The sequence below is a fragment of the Pteropus medius genome, unplaced genomic scaffold, assembly GCF_902729225.1.
Source record: "Pteropus medius unplaced genomic scaffold, Ma_sr-lr_union100, whole genome shotgun sequence".
NCBI classification, from domain to species: domain Eukaryota; kingdom Metazoa; phylum Chordata; class Mammalia; order Chiroptera; family Pteropodidae; genus Pteropus; species Pteropus medius.
The window spans coordinates 500,418-509,976 of NW_024356248.1; the positions used below are offsets into that span (position 1 = coordinate 500,418).

Here is a 9,559-nt window from a genome sequence, read left to right on the forward strand (position 1 = left end):
TCTGAAACACTCCCGCCGCTGGGCCTCCCATCGCCGCTCACTCGGTTTACTTTCTCCTTCATTCCTCACGGTGTGCCCGGGACTCCTTGCATCTTGTGGGTTTAAATGTCACCATATGCTGACGACATCTAAGTTTACACTTCAGCCCAGGCCTCCCTCTGCCCCTCTGACTCACAGTCCACCTCCAGTTCCACGTCTCCACTGGCAGGGTTGGTGGGGGGCGGGGCCGGTCAAACAGGTACATCACACCTGACGTGACAAACTGAGTGCCTCTGCCGCCTCTGCCACCTCTGTCACCAGCCTCCCCCTCGCGTTTATTGACAATTCCATCCACTGGTTACTCAGGCCAAACACCTCGACAAGCACGTGGAAAGATGCGCGAACATCATTAGTCATTGGAGAAATGCAAATCAAGACCACAGTAAGATATCACTTAACACACCCACTAGGGAGGCTATAATTAAAAAAACAAAAAACAAAAAAAAACAAAAAGCAAACAACGACGAGTGTGGACAAGGATGTAGAGAAAGTGGGACTCTGTGACATTGCTGGTGGGGATAGAAGAGTTCTGCCCGTGCAGAAAACAGTTTGACAGTGCTTCAAAAAGTTAAGCATAGAAATTACCATACGACCCATCAATTCCTCTCATGGGCGTGTTCCAAGAGAACTGAAAACGTATGGCACACAAACGCTTGCAAAAGAATGTCCATAGTGGAATTATTCGTAATAGCCAAATAGTGGAAACAACCCGAAATGTCCATCAACTAACGAGTGGATAGGCAAAGTGTGGTATATCCATACCGTGGAACATTATTCAGCCATGAAGAGGAATAAAGTACTGATATGTGCTACGACCTAGAGAAACCTTGAAAACATTCTGCTAAGTGAAACCACTTACATGTACACTTAAAAAGGGTGGCTTTTATGGCACGTGAATTATATAATTCTAAATGAATTATATCATTTAGAAAATAGCGCTTGTTAAGAAAAAAGTTGAGATACCATCACTAGTCCCAGGAAGCGCCACAAAGGAGCCGAGGCAGCTGTGAAGCTTCTTTTCGGTCTTGAGGTGGGATCTCCAAATGAGACTTACCAGGAGGCCCTGTGCTCTGGGAATTATTTTAATAAAACTCTAATCCAATCCCCATCTGGTGCCTCCTGTAACATCTACACTGGTCAGAAGGTGGAGGGAACAAGAAAGAGAGGAATGAATGGGGGAGTGGTCAGTCCGTCAAGGAAAGGAGGCAGATAGCGTAGTTGGCTTGCTCAACCTCCTTTTCCCCATCTTCCTCTACTCAAGAGCCTGCAAAGCTAAATATTGGCCTTCCCAGACTCCCTTGCAGCTAGGGTAGCCTTGTGACCCAACTGGAGGAACCATGATGCATAGAGGTCCACAAGAGATATCTGAGAAAACCTTTGCTTTCTTTGTCTAAGAGCCACTTAGGGTAATCACTGGAGGCTTTAGCTACGAAGGGTCCAGCCACAGACCAATCACTGGAGGCAGAGTCCTTGAGCCCCAGCTGAACTTGGCATTAACCCAATCATTGCTGGATAGTAGAGACATGGGTGGGTGGCCCCAGGGAGGGCTAGAGAAGAAAAGTAGCACAAGGGGCAGCGGCTCTTTACCAGCCGGTCAGAGCTGTCTCAATATTGCAGCAAGCACATGAAGAAAGGTACGTAGGAATTTCCTGCCCTGAAGAGTCTGTTTAGCCATTGTCTACCTGTGAGACTTCGCCAAAAATGCCAACCCCTTTTCTCCTCCTCAGGCTCCCAAAGTCAACTTCTGAGCCATTGCTGGCTTCCCTCCTCAATTTCCCAGCAAGGGGGGCCTCTCTGGGCAAAACGCTGCCATCGCCAGATTGGGCTTGTGCAGAGTCGGCTCCCCTGCAGATTAATGAATTGGCCCTTTAGCTCGAAAATCACCTCCGTGACCCATTTGGCCAGTTTCCAAGAGAATGCCCAGCCTCAGAGTGGGCCACATTGAGTGTAGTTTCCCAAACCACATTCTAGGGAACCCTGGCACTTCACAGGTGTTCCTGGGCATGAGGCTCATGATGCAGGACTTCTCAGAGCCTTTAATATACTAATGCACTGTAAGACTTGATAAGAGGTGACAAAATCGACAGCTAATTACACAATCTTTTTATGGAGCATCTATCATATCTTACAAACACCAAGGAACACAGTTAAGCTCCAAGGAACACAGTTTACAAAATGCTCATTTGAGGCGGTTCCCTATTTCTTTCCAGCTGAGGACACTGAGGTCCCACCTCCTGCTGGGACAGTGGGGAGCCAGCTCGTTCGCGCCACGCTGGGACTCTGCATGGCACAGGATTTCTAAGGCGTCTGAGCCAAAACGCAGATCTGGGATGCAAAGTGGCTGAGCCTCTGCCTCCTCCCTGGGGGTCCCTCTCCTGGACATCCCCTCAGCTCCAGTGAGGTCAGCGAGGCACAGAGCCCCAGGCTCCCTGATGGCCCATCAACATTCTCCCAGCCAAGTCCATGCTCCCAGCCTTGCCCTGCCCCCCGTAGGACACAGGAAAGCCCTCTGGCGGCATCCACCGAAGCTGGTAAATGAAGAAGGACCTCGGAAGCCCCAACAACTTCCCCAGACCTGCTTGTGGCACCTGATGATAGGCCGGGCTTGTGGAAGGAGCACAGCCCCCTGCGACCCATCAGTTCTCTGCATGTCCCTTCTGCCAGAGCTCAAGGCTACTTGCCAATCAGTGCCTATGTCCATCCCGCAGCCAGGCCAGACTTCCCTGGAAGTCCTGTCATCGCTGAGCCTGATTCCCCTCTGCCAGCCGCACACGTCAGCCCAGAGGGACCTTTTGTTAGTTGACATAATGTTGTCCTGAGCTGATGGGCAGGTGACTTGGGGGCTGTCTATAGCTGGTGGAAAGAAGAGAATGTTCATTCCACGTGTCCCAGTGACTTTGGTCAAAGTGTGACCTAAAACGTGCTTGAGTTGTGGAGGGACAGAGTAGACACTTGCAAGAAAATTGGAAGTTTTTAAGAAAGTGTAAGTGGGAGGGATGGATGTCGAGTAAGCTGCACATATTAAATGAAATCATATGTTGAAGGCACTTGGTACTGGGCCAGGCTCAGAGCTGATGCTCACATATCAGCTAGCACTTTTATTCCACTTAAACAAATATTTTGGCTAATAATGAGCCCCTCTCTCTTGGGTGCTAATAGTTTGGAGGATGGTGGAACAACCTCTTTTACAAGCCCTGGATGTTCCATCAATTACCGGTCACATCGACATAAAGCAAGACCCCAGCTTAGAGTCTCTGCGTTAAAAGGAAGGTTAAAATATCCCTCCACTTAACTCAGAAGAGAGAGCATGCGTTATAAACTGCAGAGGTGCTGGCTGTTGCACTTCCGATCCTGGCTGTGTGCTTTGCATTTTTATTATAAGTATCAATTGGCAAAGGGATGTTTCTTGGAATGGAATAGTTTGGCAAATGGTAAGCTGGACAGGAGTTAGAAGGTTTTGCTTTAAAAAAAAAAAAAAAGTTGTATATGCCTTTAAATCCATTTGGCTGAACTGCTGATTCAATAAGCAAATATTGAAGAGACTGTGAAAATTTGGCGTGAGCTCCAAGACAGCAAAGAGGGCTGTGAACTTCCAGGGTGTTTATGGAGCAGGCGCTGAAGCCAGCTTTGCGAAAGGGGAAGTCTCACCAGGTAATAGGCAAGCTACAGCCTTGGAAGCCATGCCGGATTTATGATGTTAATTAAGTTCATCAGATTCCCACTCCCTTTATCACTGTAGCTGCCTGGGGCTACAGATGAGGTCTTGTCCACATCTATGTCTAAATTGCCAAGCTACCCAGCACCCAGCTGCATACCCACAGGGCGGGGCCACCTCAGCACCCTCTGGGGTGTTTCACAAGTGCTCAGACAATCTCAAACCTGTCTTGCTCCCTGGCTTCCTCCTATCTGCGTTCCCCGCTTCTACTGACCTGCCCTTTAGGTAAGCAGGCCCTGCTCTCACGCTCACCCTCCACCCCACCCCGGACCATCAGGGCTGCCCCTGCTGTCCCCAGGCTGCCAGTCTTAGAGAGTCAGGGTCCAGCTGGGGTTGGGGCAGAAATGTAAGGCTCTGTGCCCACGCCATAGCTGTGCTGTCCTTTGTCACCCAGTCCTGGAAGGGACACTGCCTGAGCCCAGAGGCTCACCACGTCTCACAGAAACAGCTCTGTAGGTCTCAGGCAGAGCCCTCTCTCTCCCTCCCTTCCTCTCCATGGGCACTTCTGCACCAAATGCTTTCATCCTCCTCGTCCTATGAGATGAAACCACATGTGTGTCCATTCCTGCAAATAGGACCCTCAGGCCTGCAAACGGTGTCTCTGCCTCCCATTATGGCCGCCTCGGGGACACCCTACTATATTAAACTCCTCTTCGTTCATGAATAAAGATGGGAAAAGTCAAAACCTTTGGTATCAGTAAAGAATTGCACCTGGCTACAAGTGACAGAGAACCAAAATAACAGTGACTAGAATAAGACAGAGGTTAAATTTTTGTCTTGTGTTGAGAAGTCTAGAGGCAGCCAGTCCAGCCAGGGTTAATACAGCAGCTCCACAGCCATGCCATCCACAGTGATCCAGGTCGCTCTATCCCGCCTTCCTCCATCATTAACATGAGGGTCCCATGCTTGAGGTCACCTCATGATCCCAAAATAGTGACTGCAGCTCCAGACATCCTATCCACATTCCAGGCAGTGGGAAGTAGAAAGGAGCAAGGGCAAAAGGGCATGCCTCCCAGCTGAGTCAGCCTCCTTCCAAGAGCTTTCCCAGAAACCCCACCCAATAACTTCTGCTTACATCTCATTGGCCTCTTTCTGAAAGTCTAAGAAATGTGGTATTATAAAAAGCCCACTGACACACCCAACACTATAGACTTTTTGTTGCTAAGGAAGACAGGGGTGTGGATATTGGGTAAGCAAATAGCAGCTTCAGACACACTTTCTTGAGAGCCAGACAAAAGTAAGGGAATAGAGGCCCACATCATTTTATCACCTGGTTTCTTTTGGGAATGATACAAGTCCAGAAACGGCTCATTCTACACCCGAGATGTCACACTGATGTGTGGTGCTCACCTTAACAAGTCTACTGTCACACTCCACTGCCAAGTAAATGTGAAACACTAACTGACCAACGCTCGGCTGGTGGTCTCCTAGAACCTCAGGGTCTTCGTCTCCTGAGTGTTCAGAGCTGTTCCTCCTCATCCATCTTTTGTTCGTGTTGTCTGCTTTTCTCCTTGAGACGATTTACTCTAAAACCCTGTTCCTAGTGTTTCCGGACCACAGTCTTCGCATTTCGGTACCAAGCTGTCGATCAGAATGGAAAGCTGAGCTCTGATGAGGGACACCGCAATGTCACGTGATGTCTGGCACGCTTTATTTCCACAAAGGCCGATGACATGCGTGCCTTTTTGAGCTGACACGTCTACCTCCAATAAAGAAAGCCCAGAGCTGGCATTATGGCGCTTCGGGCTCTACAAGTTGAGGCAAGAGCCAGACCTTAGGTGCAAAGAAAGACGAAACCGACAGCAGGGGAACGCAAATAACCACACAGCTGGTGGGGAGAAGAGTCTTAAAGGTGAGAGAGAACTCGGAGCGACGGAATAACTTTGTGACGCAGCGCTTAGGGTCTGGAGTAGAGAGACCCAGGTTCCAGGGCCAACATCTCTCGATACCATCATGTCGCCTTGGACAATTTACCTCTCTGAGCTCGTTTTCCCCATGCATAAAATGGAACAACAACAGATAATAAGAATGCAGAAACTATTCATGACACCATCTGTGGACAGCACTTGGCCCTGTGCCTGGCTGGCCTCTGCCACAGGGCAAGTGCCCAATATAATTAGCAATTACTATTATTTGTCTAACAACAATAGTGATAATAATGATATTGATTTGTATCTGGATGGTCCAGAAGGGGTTTAGCACAGGACCTGGCATCTAATAGGACTCGTAAACGGGTTCGACATCATTATTATCCTTGTTGTTGGTGAAGGAAATATCCAAAAAGTGTTTCCTCTTTCCACAGGCAACTGAAGACACTTCCTCTGGGGCAGGCTCCCTACCAAGCCTCGAGCAGAGGAGCAGCAAGATATGGAAGCCACTGAGAGGAAGCCTGACAAGCTGCAGAATCAGTACGCATCTGTGACTTCTTCCGGAGAGAAACAAACGCCTGCCCCGCCAACCCATCAGTGCCCGTCTGGGTTCAGGGGTTCAGAGGCCACATCTCCTTACTCCCTCTGTGTCTGGTGTCCTCCCAACTGCCTGCCTTGTGACGGGTTTGTGGGGACATCTGTCAGTTAGTTGGCCCTGCCAGGCATCCGTTGGCTCTCCGTGGACAGGTAAATAACAGACAGAGGATCTGGGTGTGGGGGAGGGGCGTGGCAGACACTCCTCACCCCACAGAATACCCCCCTTCCAGTAAAGTGGCTGTGGCCTGCATTTCCAGCAGAAACTGGTTTCTGAGCACTCATGCCATGAAGCTGGATGTGCCCCTGTGGAAAATTCCACCTTGCAGAAAGCATGGCCCAGAGAGCAGAAAAGCACCGGCAAGGCATCAGGACACCTGGCTTTGCCATTCTGCAGCCCTGGGACTGTAGGTAAGACCCCTCTCCTCCGTGGGCCTCGGTCTCCCCGGCAGGAAAGTTCAGGGTGCTAGTGAAATATTGGCTCTAAACTGTACATCAGGGAAGCTTGTTACAAAGGCAAATTTCCAGGCGCAAACCCCAGAGATTCAGATTCAGCTGGACACGGAGGGCCCAGGCCCCACCGAGCCCCTTCCCAGGCGACCTGCACCCCTGACTGCCACTCGACCAGTGGTTTCAGGCCTCCCAGAGTCTCATCTGAACATGACTGTCTCCCAGGCCCGGGGGGCATCACAGGGAGTATGGGGTCCAAGAGGGGAATGGGCAGGGCACTGGCCTGGTGGCTGCTGTGTGCACGCCACCCAGGCCAACCTGCTCCGCCCAGCTGGGTGCCGCCCACTCACCTTCCCCGGCCCAGCAGGGCAGCTGCTGAATGAATGCACGGAATTACTGGGAGATGCGCCTTGTGGAAACGTGTCTCCTTGCTCTTACCTTGGCCTCCTTGGCCCTACCTCTAAGTTTTCCTCTGTTGCAGCTGAGAACTGGGCGAACCGGGCTCAGCACTGGGGTGGAGAAGCTCCCAGAGGCTGAGTTCTGACCACCTGTCTTCCCGCTCACCTGTGCGGCCTCGGGCAGGTGCATCCATCCCGCTCTGGGGCTGAGTCCCACAAGTCCCTGCGGTCAATAAGGCGCAGCTGGACCCCAGTCCTGGCCGGGAGAGCAGATAAACTGGAAAAACGAAGTTTTTGCCGCAAAGCTTCTACCCTGCGCTCTAGGACCCCTTAGAGTGCTGGAGAGAAAATGCTCACACATTCGTGCACACGCACACTCATACATGGCGCGCTCACTCTCATGTGCTCAAACACACTCACGCAATACACATGCCTTGCTCACGCACTCATATGCGTTCAGTCTCACACACATCCTCACACACATCCTCACACAAATATTCTCACAAAACACGCTCACATACACACTCACATCTATGCCGACGCACTTGCACACATGCATGTGCTCACAGTGCACACACATCCTCACACTCACATGCATTCTCACACTCACATCCTCAGGCTCACACATTCACTCATACGCACACACATTCGTGTGCTCACACACACAAGGTTGTGTTCCCACCACCACCTGCTCTGCCTGCCCTCACCGCGCCCCACTCCCTAGGAAGTCCATGGGTTCCCCTCCACCTTCTTCACACAAACACCCAGCCTATCCCAGCATGGAAGGAAGAGAGAGGGAGGCTTCCTTCCCATCACCCTGCTCATGGGCCACAGACACCCCCACCATCACAACCCAGCCAGACTCCGGGCGGGAGGAAGAAGGCCTGCTGGTGACCTCCAGGAGTTCTGCCAAGAAAAACGCAGGCGAGGGGGTGAACAAGGACACACTTGGCTGGTGAGACACGTCATTTCATTTTCAAGGAGACAGCACATCTTGGATCTGGCCCATGCTGCTGCAAGTCGTATAAAATGACAGGATCGTTTTGAAGGGCAATTTGATCATATCTATCGAAGCCTTTAAAATGCACATGCATGGGCATATCCTGTAGCCCATTAATTCTACTTCTAGGAAACATATCCTAAGGAAATATTTGGACAGATGAGCAAAGCCGGAGGCACAAGGATGTTCATTACAGTGCTGTTTAAAATAACGAGGAATCGAAAATAGCCCAAGTAGCCAAAAATAAGACAGCAGTCTAAACAAACCCCAATATACCCGTACAATGAAATATTATGCAACTACGAAAAATGTTTCATATCATCATTGATGTACATATTCACAATCCATTTCTGAGGTTAAGATAGGCTATAATAAGCTATTTACATTTTGATGTCATTTCCATTAAAAATCTCTGTCGATAAAGAAAAATCTGGACTTAAATGCATCAAAATGTTAACTAACAGATTATCTATAGAGTAATGCCACAGATGATTATCAGGTTTTTTTTTTATTTTTCCTAAAATTAACATTCAATGAATGTGAATTTTCTCAGTTGTATATACATTTCATTAGATTGGTTTGACTGCACATAACATATGCCTGAAAGACTACACAGGAACTGGTGACATTGACACCTCTGGTGACAGAAAGTGGGTAGCTAAGGGTCAAGAGACATGAAAGAAATTTTTTCACTATGTAGTCTTTTGTATCTTTTGAATTTTGTTTTGTTTAGGGGAGGCAACCTTTGGTTGACCTCACAGATTGCAAGGACCTTGTCAGCTTCCAATCTCTTATTTTTTAATTATTTTTTTTCACGCCTACAACACCTGGTCTTCCTGGGTGGTCTCCCACCCAAGTACTAACCAGGCCCGACCCTGCTTAGCTTCTGAGATCAGACGAGATCGGGTTTGTTCAGGGTGGCATGGCTGTAGACTCTTTTGAATTTTGAATCACATGAGTTTATATCTTTTCACAAATATAAACTAAATTTAAATTTTGAAACAAAAAAATTTAAGAAGCATCTTTGACATTTCATGAACTCCGTTTTTGTGCAGGCGGAAATGTGGAAGGAAACTGTTTACATCAGAGTCGCAAACTCAAATACCTAGAGGGAGATCAATGAGGAACAGAGCTGGAGTGAGCGATAGGGAGTGGTAGGGACTGTGGCCAATCGGAAAGCAGAGGCCCACGATTCTGCTCCAGCCAATTCGGCCATGCAGGAAGACTCCCAGGGCTGCCAGCCCTTTCGATTTCTCAGTAAGTCAAACATCCAGAATTTCATACACATTTTCTCATTTTAAAACATGTGCTGCCCCCCACCCACCAAAAAAAAATGAGTCTCCATCAGCGAGTCGCAAGCAGCTAGTCTGTAATCCATACTACATTTCTGTGCAATAGTCTCATTGAGAATCCCAGGAAGCATTAGGGAGGTGCAACTTGTCCAGAGTCAAGTGGGTGTTGCACAAGGCTAAGGCTAAAAGCCAACGCCCCCATT

General features: G+C 49.1%; 1 long non-coding RNA gene and 1 other non-coding gene across 2 annotated transcripts; one reads left to right on the top strand and one right to left on the bottom strand.

Moving 5' to 3' along the window:
- The first annotated feature begins 4,924 nt into the window (after nucleotides 1-4,924).
- Nucleotides 4,925-7,548, top strand: LOC120600663 (uncharacterized). The gene is made up of 4 exons (XR_005652255.1): nucleotides 4,925-5,606; nucleotides 6,057-6,369; nucleotides 6,450-6,627; nucleotides 7,148-7,548. It is a non-coding gene; the product is annotated as an uncharacterized LOC120600663 (long non-coding RNA).
- A 1,331-nt stretch (nucleotides 7,549-8,879) lies between these two features.
- On the bottom strand, nucleotides 8,880-8,998 carry LOC120600884 (5S ribosomal RNA). Its single transcript, XR_005652302.1, has one exon. It is a non-coding gene; the product is annotated as a 5S ribosomal RNA (ribosomal RNA).
- Nucleotides 8,999-9,559: the final 561 nt, after the last annotated feature.